Raw genomic sequence first — 12496 nt, forward strand, 5'->3', positions numbered from 1 at the left:
AAATACTGTTTGGAGTTTGACCTCGTCTTGATCGTAGGAGTACGTAAAGGGAAAATTTCTTGAGGGTGAAGACTCTGTCAATCAGAAGAAGGAAATACCATACTTCCCTTTCCATTTTAAAATTTCAGGATAGATTGAGATTTAGGAAACATGAAATTAGTACATATTCTTTATTAACATCTTGCATTAGTGGGGTATATCAGAATAAACTAATACTGTTATATGATTATTAACTGAAGTCTATAACTTAGATTTTTTTCAGCCTTTACCTAAGCTCCTTCTGTTCCAGGATCCCATCCAAGGGCTCCTTGGGCTCCTCCTTACTGTGACAGTTACCTTTTGATTCTTCATCTGTTGATTCCTGGTCACTGTCCTAGCAGCTTTGCATGTAGTACCTCCTGTGATCCTCACAATAACTGAGATGGAATGGTTTTAATGGTTTTGCAACTGAGCAGTTAGGCAATTTGCCTAAGATAGCATTGTTAGTAAATGATGGAGCCAAGGATGGAAGCCAGTCCCTGGAACTCCAAAATCCGTGTTCTTTGTATTTGTAGTAATTAGCTCTGTGCCTGCTGCATTAGCATAATTCCAGTGTTAACCCAAGTTTTCTAAACCTCAGCATCATTGGTACTTTCTTTGTTTTGGGAGGGCTGTTTGTGGGATGTTTAATAGTGTCCCTGTCTTTTTTTTTTTTTTTTTTTAAAGATTTTATTTATTTATTTGTCAGAGAGAGAGAGAGAGAGAGCGAGCGAGCACAGGCAGACAGAATGGCAGGCAGAGGCAGAGGGAGAAGCAGGCTCCCTGCCGAGCAAGGAGCCCAATGTGGGACTCGATCCCAGGACGCTGGGATCATGACCTGAGCTGAAGGCAGCTGCTTAACCCACTGCGCCACCCAGGCGTCCCATTAGTGTCCCTGTCTTATCTCCCACCAGATGTTAGTAGCACTTCCACCTTCCTCACTCATCACCAGCCAATACTTGTAGCATCCAAAAATGTCCCATACATACCCATTTATTTTGGGGGGGTAAAATTGACCACTGGGCAATGTTCCTAAGATGTGTTTCAGTAGATGGCAATATATAAGAGATATTGAATGAATTGTGTTGACCAGTGGGTTAACATTTTTAAGATGTATTTTAGTAGATGACAATGAGAAATATTGAATGAATTGCATTGAGGCAATCTGAAGTAATTAAATAATTTGAACCTATAAAAATGGAACTAGAGGGGATTAGGCTAAGTAAAACAAGTCAGTCAGAGAAAGAAAAGGACCATATGATTCCACTCCCACATGGAATTTAAGAAAACAGATGAACATAAGGGAAGAAAAGAAAAAAAATAAGATAAAAACTGAGAGGGAAGCAAACCATAAGAAACTAAGAGTTGCTAGAGGGGTGTGGGGTGGGGGATTGGGTAATTGGGTGATGGGCATTAGGGAGGGCACTTCGTGTAATGAACATTGGATTTTACATGAGCTGAAGAATCACTAAATTCTCCCCCTGAAACTAATAATACAGTATATGTTAACTAAATTGAATTTAAATTAAAAAATTAAAAAAACCCTACAAGGATATTTGAAAGAAGTGATGCATTAGCTCACTGTTAAAATTTTGTGGGAAAAGATGAACTATGTAACTTATTTTTAGTCCAGTATAAGCCTGAGATTGCAAATCACTGAATAGGCATGTAGAGTTCTTTTAACCGAATGTTTATCTTACACTGGGATAATTTGAGTAAATGTAATTGGCGTGTCTGCTTTGACTTAATTTTAAAGGCATATTGTGTGTTCTTAGCAAAGATGATTCTTAGTATTTCAAAGGTTACATTGGCATTTAATATTATGCCTCTTATTAAACTTTGTTTTGGTTGAATTCCAGTGTGTGGGGAGGACAGGTCTTTGCTCCTGAAAACTATTTTCAAGCAAATAAAAAAGGTGAGACTGCTTAAAATGTTAACTAGTCTAGATCTTCTACAGTGTCTAAGAGCATGCGTAGGATGCTATAACAATTTGTGAGCCTTTCGTTAGGCCTTCCAAAATTTTGATTGACAGGGTTGTATTTGTTCCTTTGCTTTATAGAGATCTGCCCTATTCTTTGTTTTTCAGTATTCCTATCTAAATTGAGTATTTTTTTTAAAAACTCTGAGCTCCTAGGGCCTCTAGTTTACACCCAAAACTCACTTTCAAGAGTGTTCAATATTTGAATTAGTAAATACAGAAACCACCCTACAAAAATCAAGTGTCTCATGTAGGGTGATTATAGCCGGTCACTAGAATCTTTGTTTTTTTGTAGAAAACACTTGGCTAGATCTAAATGAGGAAGCATCAAGATTTAGGTGGTAATGGATTTTAAAGAGTATGCAAGAGAGGTTTCAAGACCATTTGAAGCTTTAATTCTGGATTGCTACTCTTCACATTTATTTACTTCTAGTTTTTAGAAGTACCCGACACTTCTAGCCTCCAGAACAGAGAAAACTTAAGGCACCCAGTCTTAAGCAGTTCTTGTTACAGTGTCCTGAGCTGACTAATAAGTGAGGTCAAGTTGAACTTGTTGAGCTTCCATTTCCTCAGAATAAGATGAATTATTTCACGGAAGCTCAGTAGGATTAAATGAGAAGGTAGAGCCACAGTCTCACTGTTGGTACTCCAATATTTGCCATTAATAATAATAAAATGAAGAAATATTGAACAGATTTTATTTCAGTTATCAGTTATAATCTGTGGTATTTTTAGGAAGTTACGAGTGTTAGCTGTGAATACTTTCTGTTCACCTTGCGGCTGAAGGTACTGTTGCTATACCTGGGTTTCTTTTGAGGTTCTATCAAATGCTTCTAGCTCTTTTCAGTGGAGACAAAATGCTGTACCAGTGATAACACTCATTCTACCTTGATTTATCCAGTCAATTCAACATAATTCTTGAAACCCCTTACCAGCTATCTGGAAGAAAGGAAACAATTACTTTGTTTAGTACTTGCCTATGAAGTATTTTCAGTTAAACATTTTGAAAATTGTAAACAATCTTGATTATATTAAACTAAAATAGTAGTGGTTAAGTGGTAGCTCACCCATGTGTTTCTTCTGGTATTGGGCATACATATGTAAAGTAAATGGTTTTGTGTGCATTAGTCCTATCATGGTGAAGACTTGAAAATTGCTAGTTATGTAACAATTATTCTGTAAGTGAACAGTGTAGTAGTTCACTGCACTTCTATATTTACAACACACAAGATAAATTCCATGTGATCCACTTAAAATTTATGACTGGTGCATTAAACGGACTTTTAATATCCTTCAGGAACTTGGGCTTTCATTTTACACATTCTATTTTATTTAGAAAGGTAGGAAGGTTATAAGTAGCAGTTTAATTATAATTTCTTAAGATTATGCTGGTGCATATTTTCCTTTTAAGACCATCTTAAGAGCAATAGTAACGTCTATCTTTGCCAAAATATCCTAAAAATGAAGGAGTGTACTCAAACAGGAGCCTAAAAATATTGCACCAGTGCATTTTTGGAGGCTCACTAAAAAGTGTAACGCACAGATGGGCAGTGTATTTCAAAAATGCACCCAGCAAATTTATGATTAACTAGACTCCATTTCATTGACTTACTAAAAACTAAGTTCAACTTTATTTCTGTTTTTAGTGGCTAAATATCAATTTTACAGTCGAGAATAGCTTTCTAGAAAAATCTTACAAGCTTGCTTCTGTAGGTGGCTAAAATCTCCATTTCTGGGCCTACCCTATCTTTGCAGTAGGTCCTAAAGTCTTATTCAGTAGAAACCAGATTGTTTCACCATTTAACAAAGTCCATCAGCATTAGTCCATCAGCATTACAATGGATTTATTTCTGAAATATATACACATACACGAGACATGTAAAGATGATAAATAATTTGAAGTGTGTAGACCATGAAGCCAAATTTCCTAGAATTGTTATGAAGAGAAGTTATGGAAGACACTTAATAGGGTGCCTTAGTTATAACTGACTGCCACGGTGTCCTATAGGATATGCTGCACTTTCACCCCAACCCCATCCCCACACTCGCTCGGATCTCTCATCTGCTCTTCTCACTTGCCCACACCACTCAAGCCGTGCTCTGCCCCCTTCTTGCTCTCTTAAGCGAGCACATTCCCACTCAGAGCCTTTGCTCAGTTCTCTGATCTTTCCCCAGATACCTGCATAACTGGCTTTCTTATTCTCAGGTTCAAAGGAGATACCACCTTATCAGAGAAGTCTTTGCTGACTTCTGAAACATCATTATCTTCCTTATGCTGCTTTTTTTCTTCTAAGCTTTGATCTGACACATTTATTGATGTATAGTCCATATCCTCTAACAAAGTATGAGCACAGGGGACAGGGACATTTGTTCACTGCTGTATCTTGGCACACAGAACAGCTGGCATGTAGATTTTTAACTTGTATGAACTTGTATTTCTGTTAAATCTTTGCATTACAAGAATACCTTATCAAGAGAATTAGACAAAGGGAAGAAACTCTATTCACTTTCCAGGTTCATCTCATGGATACTGGCAGGAGTTTGTCTACTTATGGAATGCGGATTGGCTTTGCAACTTTCTAGATAGTAGAACAGGCTAACATTTGAGTCTGGGTGGCTCAAATACAGCAACTTTTTAACTGATTATGTTCTATAATCCATTCATATTTTATACTTAACAGAGACCACTAAGGAACTTTACCTGTTTTAAATTACAGCATAAACTGTTACAGTTTGTATAAAGTGGTTTATGAAGTAAAGGCAGACAGATGGAAGCCAGGATACCATGTTTCATAGGACATTGAGGAGTGTGGACTTGATTCAACAGGTGCTGGGGAGGCCACAGAAAGATTTTAAACAGGGGATTTATTTCAAAAAGTCATCCTGGCAGCTTTCTGGGCAGCCTGTTGTGGAAAAGCCAATTCTTTCCATTGGAGTATTGCAGTTTACAGAAGATGAAGTTTGACTTAATTACAGGATAACTGCTTGCTAATTATAATGTGAAGCTTACTCCTTAAAACTTCTTAGAATGAAAAGTAACCTGAAAAAAACCTGTATTTTACAATACAGAATCAGAAATACATCATCTACTAGATGAATGTATCATCTACTAGAATCATCTAGATGATTAAGGCCCATCTTACGAATTTGATGAAGCTGATTCCTAGGAAGAGTAGTGACCTGGTTAAGCTAACCTCTGAGTTATGGCAATTAGCTGTCCTGATTAAATGGCAATGGACTATGTGATTACACAAGTTAGTTAATGGGTTAAATATAAAGTTAGCCTCCCCCCCACCCCTTCTTGAAGTGTAGTACTTTCTAAAGCTACCCAGGTGGCATTTTACTAGGAAGATATTTAATACAGAACTGTTCTGGAATTTGATTTCCTCTATTCTCTCCTAGCCAAAATCAGATGATAGATCACATTTAGAGCTTTAAAATAAGCAATATCATGTTGGGAAAATAATGCTCTAGGATTAGAATTTGGAATCTAATCCTGGCTGTGACCCTGGGCAAGTTAATTAGAATTTGGGTCTCCACTCTGAATTTTAAAGAGTAAAGTTTGAATTTTGATGTTCTTTTTAGATTTATATATAGCTTCTGTTATAGCTTAGAAAACATTAGGACATTTCCCTGAACTTTTTAATGGAGATATATAACCTAATGATATGGTAAGTAATTACATACGTATCTAGGTGTATAGAAACTCTAGCTGGATGTAGACATGAAATAGCTAGTAAATTATGTACTACGTTTATCTTTTTCCTTGTCTTTTAAAACTACCCCCCATAGGGAAGATGAGTTGCTCCCTACAGCAGTTTACTGCTTGGAACACCTTCCAGACCAGATGGTGTTGGACATGAGCAGAAATTTTCCCAAGCAACAGATAGAGAAGATTTAGTGAAAGGACTTGCTTGATGCAGTTAACAAGTATTACAGTAGTTAGGAAACCTCTGTTAGATTACTTACCTGATTTTGTAATGGAATTTTGGAGCTCTTAGGTAAGATCTTACTGAATACTAGAAATTGTCCTTTGGGAGAATGGGAAAATGTTTATTCTGATCAACGTTGATGAAAATTTTCAAGGTAGCTATAGATCTGAGTTAATCATTGAATATTCAGTGTTTAAATTTTCACATCTTAAACAGTTTTGAATTTTTTTCAAAGAAGAATACAAATATAATCCACAAGTTAAAATTTGCAAACTTGCTCATTAAGTTTACTGAAGATCTTTTTCTCTCCCTCCTATTTTTTTGCGGTTAAAGAACAAACCCATTCGTTGTCCTTCAGTTTCCCACAGTCTGGATTTTTACAGTTCAAGCCCCCTTATTATATGTTCCACAGTGTCCTGTATTTCTTGTAAATTGATTATTAAAGCAAAAGTGAAGCACTTGAACAAATTTTTAACTGAGTTAATGATTATTTTGGAGCTATTGCATGATCAAGACCTATTGGGTAAATAGACAGTTATACAGTTTGGCAAAATTATGGCATTACAATATAATCTCTTAAGAATGAATAATTTCAAAACAAATGGTTAAAAAGAGGCTCTATTTGACCTACTTTAAAATTAAATTTTAATGAGGGGGGGAAAACTTAAATGGTTTATCAATATGCCAGTATGTCCTCCTAAACCTCAGGATCTTGTAACTGCGATTGGCTGGTGTTTAAATGGGAAAATTGAGGATTTACATGTACAATATAATGGAGCAAGCAATAACTTGCTATAAAGTTATAAGAACCTGTATGCAATGTGCATACAGTATAGATAGTATAGATAAGTTAGATAGGTTAATGTAGATCTCAGTGAGGTGAAAGAATGTTCATGATTTAAGGATGAGGGCTTTTTTTTCTTTCTTTCTTTTTCAGAAATAAGCTGAAATTTGGGAGATCATGTACATAGTTGCTATGCCAACTATCCATTTGCAGCCTTTATTTTGCACATAAGTGAATAACATGATTTGACAGAACTCACACCTTTCAGAAGACAGAACTGCTCCGTTATATGCATGCTTCCAAAAGAACCTGTAGTCTCATAGACATGATCATTTCATGGAAAACATTCTGGTAAAATCAGGTTTACTAATCCTCATGTTAATTGCAAACGTTGCCATATCCAGTGTCACTCTGAAAGCCTTGGACTGTCTTGTGCTTGCTGGAACGTGAGTGTCCTCACTCATTCACCACTGGTGGCTTCTGGGGGAGTCTTCCCCACTCATGTGGATGGCATCTAGGTGACTGCGGGCCTTGCCACTACCCCAGCTGAGTAGACTGGAGCTGAGCCCCTGATCTAATGAAACTGACCTAATAACAAGAATCTGCTTGGCCAATCAAATTGTATATATGGGTAAGTTAAATGAGGGACTATCAACTGAGAAAATAAGGGAAACCAGTCTGTAGAGAGAAATAGAATAGACTTTAGGAAAAAGCAGAGATGTCATTAGAGAGCCTCTGTAGCCTGAGGTCATATAATAGCTCATCTCTAGAGCAGCTGTTAGCTTTTCCATTCCCAACCCTGTATAATGCATAGAGATTTATGTGGGGCTTTGTTTATTTTCTTTAATCTTGAGATAATTTGAGTTTCTACTCCTCATGGCCATAGACCAACTGCCACATGTATTAGTATACTTCAATACTTGAAACAAAATTCTATCAACAAATTACAGTTATTCCACATCAAAATTGTTGTTGTCCTCTTCACGAACGGGCACTATTCATATTTTAAGGAAGGTAAAAAACTTGCACTTGGGAGATATGAAGTAGGGATCTACTACTTCTGAGATGTCAATCTCAGAAGAACATCTAGCTTGGTTGCATGTCAGAATCACTTGGTTAGCTTTTAAAAACCCTTAACCTCGTCTCAAACCCAGAGCTTCTGTGTGGTGATATTACATATATAGCCCCTCCCTCACACTATCCCCTCCAAGAGAAGGTAATGGCTGAGAACAACTAACTTAGAGTTGTTATGGCCCATTAGTCTGGATGCAAGTGGCCATGGAGTGTTTACATAGTGAGGCTTATAGTGAGCCAGTTTCTTAATATATAAAAATAAAATACTGAATAAAATAAAATAAAAATACTGAATCAGTAGGATTCAACTAATAAGATATTCTGTGTTACTTATACTTCAATAAAAACAAATCCAGTTAAAATCAAGGATTCTTTCTCCAAAAGTGAATCCTTATTTAATAACTTCTATTTTTCATTAAAAATACTTGCTTTAATGTGCCAGTTAGTAAGCCACTGTCTTCGGCTCAGGTCATGATCCCAGAGTCCTGGGATCGAGCCCCAAATCGGGATCTCTGCTCAGCAGGGAGCCTGCTTCCTCCTCTCTCTCTGCCTGCCTCTCTGCCTGCTTGTCATCTCTCTCTGTCAAATAAATAAATAAAATCTTAAAAAAAAAAGCACTCAGCTTTCAGTATTTTAGGGGTAAATGTCTGCATGTGATCTATTAAAAGTGTTTGAAAACACTAATTCCATCTTCAAGTTAATCTTCAAGTTAAATTTCACAAGTTTTATAGACTAGAGGTAAGACTTGATTATTATAATCATGAACTTAATTCATACATCATTTAAAGAAGTTTATAAGTAAGCAGTACTTTAGTATTCAAACTCTGAAATCCTAAATTAGTGTTTCCTTTAAAATTTTGTTCTGTATATTTGTGCTCACGGGAGGTGGTTGAGTGGAAGGGAGGAGGGAATGGATGACATATATGTCCCAGTGTACCTAACTTTCTAAACATTAGGTAGTGAATATTAAATATTAAAACCCCAAACTTTCTATTATTTAAATTGATCATGTTTGTTTGAACTCTTATTAGCATTGAAATTATTTCCAATTTTCTTGATCAAAGTCTGTTAGAGATACACTTAAGTTATAACCTCGATCTCCCATAAATCCTTAAAACTAGTACTAAAATTGTGCATATATAAAGCTGTTGACCCATGTTTTCTTGTGTTTAATTTCTGGAAATAGTATATTGATCCTACACTTAAATATATAAAGAGTAAGCATTGTAAGATATTAAGCCTGTGTTGCTTAAAATCCCAGAAAATAAACTCTAATTTGAAAAAAAAAATTGTTAATTTAAGAAGCAATATGCTTAAAATGCTGAGAAGTAGTAATTACTAGTCAATATGTTATCTCTAGTAACTTCTAAGATCTAACCAGAGCATTCTGGAACTCCTTAAGAGCTGGTCTGTCATTCTTGTGTATTTCTCTTTTGTAATGTTTTCGTTGATTTATAACATATATTTTGAATGTTTTTTATTAAACTTTTTACTACTTTCTATTGATATAAAATGTAGGGTGGTCACTTTTTGCGTTGAAGGAAAAAATGTTTGTATCTGGATGAGTGGTTATAAGATAGACATTCTGCTTTTCTATCGACTGATTTCTTTAAGTTCTATGTACACAAAATACCATCTGCAGATAACTTGTCCTTTTCTACTCTACTACCTTTTTATACAATATTTTCCAAATGCTTTATTTCTTTGCAGAATGATATAAAAACAGAAAAATAACACATTATAATGATCCCTGAAGCTGAGTTACACTTCTGTTTGACGTTTTTTTAAAGATCAATATTTGTGGATCTGTGTACACACATTTTCAACTATCTGTTTAAATCTTGTATTTTCTTACATTAAACATAAAAAGGATTTTTTTTTTAAAAATGCTAACCAGGTCGGAGACACGTGATGGTTCTAAAACTTGGATAATTTTTTGTGAAATTATTTGGGTTTTACATTTTCCCTCCAATCACTGTATTTGTTTTCTTGTTCCAATGCTTTATTAACAACTGGAAACAAACCCAAGAAACTGGAAGTAAGGCCATTCCAGAAGCCCAATTGGTGAAGGAAATAGGTTTATCATTTTGTCTCATTTTGAAATCCATCTTAGCAAAAGATTTTTCTTAAAAAGATTCAAACTCCCAAATCTCAGCAAGGAAGAGGGAGTCCAGGGAAGCAGCAGGCTCCTGCACCAGCCTTGCAGGAATAGCTCAAAGGAGGTGCTATTTCCCCTTCATTTACAGGGAACTAGCAACCCGAACCTTCCTTCCTGACTCGAGGCCTCTTTGCAGGGTGCCCTTAGGTGTCCTAAGATCCCCCTTGCTCCAATCAGGACTTAGGAGGATGCCAGAACAGCTTTTCTAAGGTTTTAAATCTATACTCTAGAAGCTCTTTAGGAATGTTTGCCTGATCACTTCATTCCGTGGCATTAATCGCCTGTATATAATTGGAATAAACTTCTCAAAGTACATGTAACACTGATAGCTGGTCAGTAAAAGCACCATGTCCAGCAATATTTATTTAGCTATTATGCAAGTTTGTGATATGAAAATAGAACTAGTTGACCCTTGGGGTGCCTGGGCGGCTCAGTGGGTTAAGCCTCTGCCTTCAGCTCAAGTCATGATCTCAGGGTCCTGGGATCAAGCCCCACATTGGGCTCTCTGCTCAGCAGGGAGCCTGCTTCCCACTCTCTCTCTGTCTGCCTCTTTGCCTACTTGTGATCCCTCTGTTTCTGTCAAATAAATAAATAGAATCTTAAACAAACAAACAAAAAACTAGTTGACCCTTGAAAAAATGGGGTTATGGGTGCCATCCCCCACATGAAGTAAAAAATCCATGTATAACTTCTGAGCCTCTCACACTGACCTCCCCCAAAAGATACTTGTAGGCTCTTGTTGACTGGAAACCTTACTGATATTTTAACAAGTTGCTTTATATGAATTATATACTGAATTCTTACAACAAAGTAAAGCTAGAGAAAAATACATTTGTAGTACTGTACTATATTCATCAGATTGTGTATTAAGTGGAACTACACAGTTCAAATCCATGTTGCTTAAGGGTTATCTAAATTGTCTTAAATGTCGAGACTTTTGGCTTAAATTCAGATCTAAGAAGTTTGTATATGGGATACTTAACATGTTGGTATTGTAGCCAGTTGAGCTTTTTGTTGTTGGCAGGTCATATTTGTACTCCATGTGTGTACAGGAAAAACCAGTACTATTGCCTGTAGGATTTACTTGTTTTAAGTCTTGTGGTGGGGAGGATAATCCTTAAAGTAGCTGTGACTAAAAGATGAACTAATCAATAGCTGTAAAAGTGTGCATAACTTTATTTGCATCTATGAAAAACCTGTAAGCTAGGTATAAGGCATACATTTTTAACCTAAAATAATTCAAAAATTTGTGGTTATTTAGTACTTTGTAGTACAGTGATAAAAACATCCTATCCATCAATAAAATCTAACTTTTTAACTTTTGGGGGGAGAGAGGGAGAGATGGGGGTGAAACGGGGGGGAGAGGTGGGGATGGAGCAGGGTGAAGGATGGGGAGGCAGAGGGGGAGAGGGAGAGAGAATTAAGCAGGCTCCAGACTCATCATGGAGCCCCATATGGGGCCTGATCTCATAACACAGATCATGACATGAACCAGAATCAAGACAACCCAGGCACTTCATTAACTTTTGATATATATTTACTTATAAATTCCTCCTTTCTGTATGGTTGTAAGCTATAGCTGAAGTTGAGACAGACTGGTGTTCCAGGGAGCATAAGTCACCGCTTAATTGAACTATTTCTCCTAAAGAGATAATCTTAATCTTGTCTACCAAAAATCTTTATATATTCAAAATCCTGAAACCTTGGCCTTGAGCCATATCGTATGAATTATATGGCTCCTCTTTTGTCCCAAGTTTCATGGCACCTTTGTGCTACTTGCAACTTATCAGAGATTGTAGTTTTTTATCCAGTTGGCTCTTTAGTGCTGTGGTCCTGTTGTTGCCATTTATCTCCTTAAAAAGTGAACCTAACCTTTTTACATAAATGGACTTACATATACTTAAAGGTACATAGATATGTATAGGCAGCACTTAGGTTTGCCCTTATAGTTTATGCATTTGTGTGTGTGTGTAACAGTTTTTTTTTTTTTAATTTTAATCCCAGTAGAATTAACATAGTGTTAGTTTCAGGTGTTCAGGTGTACAATATAGTGATTCAACAATTCTATACATTACTCAGTTCTCATAAGCACTCCATATCCTCTCCACCTATTTCTTCCATTCCCTCATGCAACTCCCTTCTGATGTGGTTTATTTTAAATGAGTACCCTCAGTTAATCTTTTTCCAACAAGAACTTTTTTTTTTTTTTTTTTTTTTTTTTTTTTTTTTTACTTGAAGCACACCTTAGAATACATGGTTCTAAAAGATATAAGACAGTCCAAGAAAAATGCATATTTTCCTCAAGAACACACAGCAGTATCCTCTGGTTAATTCACATAGAAAGAGACTTAACAAATATTACAAGTTGAAGAAGATGGAAATCCTACCAAGTATATTTTCTAGCCACAGTGGTACAAAATTAAAGATAACAATAAAACAAAACTGGAAAATCTACACTGTAAATATTAAGTATTTGATACATAAATATTAGCACCCTACTGTCCAAGCAGCAGGACACATTAGAAATCAAACAAAATCAAAATGTTTCAAAA

This window comes from Mustela nigripes, chromosome 15, assembly GCF_022355385.1.
Source record: "Mustela nigripes isolate SB6536 chromosome 15, MUSNIG.SB6536, whole genome shotgun sequence".
NCBI lineage: Eukaryota > Metazoa > Chordata > Mammalia > Carnivora > Mustelidae > Mustela > Mustela nigripes.